The sequence below is a fragment of the Arachis duranensis genome, chromosome 6, assembly GCF_000817695.3.
Source record: "Arachis duranensis cultivar V14167 chromosome 6, aradu.V14167.gnm2.J7QH, whole genome shotgun sequence".
In the NCBI taxonomy this organism is placed as follows: domain Eukaryota; kingdom Viridiplantae; phylum Streptophyta; class Magnoliopsida; order Fabales; family Fabaceae; genus Arachis; species Arachis duranensis.
Genome location: NC_029777.3, coordinates 78,241,454 through 78,242,008, shown reverse-complemented (window position 1 = coordinate 78,242,008; position 555 = coordinate 78,241,454).

The following is a 555-nucleotide window of genomic DNA, read 5'->3' as shown; positions in this document are numbered from 1 at the left end:
TAACACGGCAATAAATCAGCCATCCGGCTCACGGTTAAATCCATAACCAGCCAATATTCATAGCATACACAGCTATTCCAGCTCACGGTTCAATCCAGAACCAACCAATTCATAAACAAATACGGCCTTAAGAACCAGCCATTTATCAATAGATATAGCCCTTCGGCTCATGGCATACACGGTACTCCTACCGTCATCCTCCATATCTCATATAATCATCGTTGATCATCGTTGATCATAACTTTTCCCTTGCTTCACTCGCAAGTTATCACATCCCCTAACTCCTTCCCTCATAGCTAGGCATATCATAACGATTTAAGATATAAGTGGTGAGATCGGAGGCTTAGAAGTATGAGATTTGACTTTTAAAACTCAAAAATCAACTTTGGGATGAAAACAGGGCCACGCGTATGCGCACTCCACGCGCACGCGTGGATGGCCTCAAAAACTCATCGACGCGCAAGCGTCATGCACGCTAACGTGTGGATTCAAAATTTGCCAATCGACGCGCACGCGTCAACCACGCGTACGCGTGGGTGCTCTCATGCCCCAGGC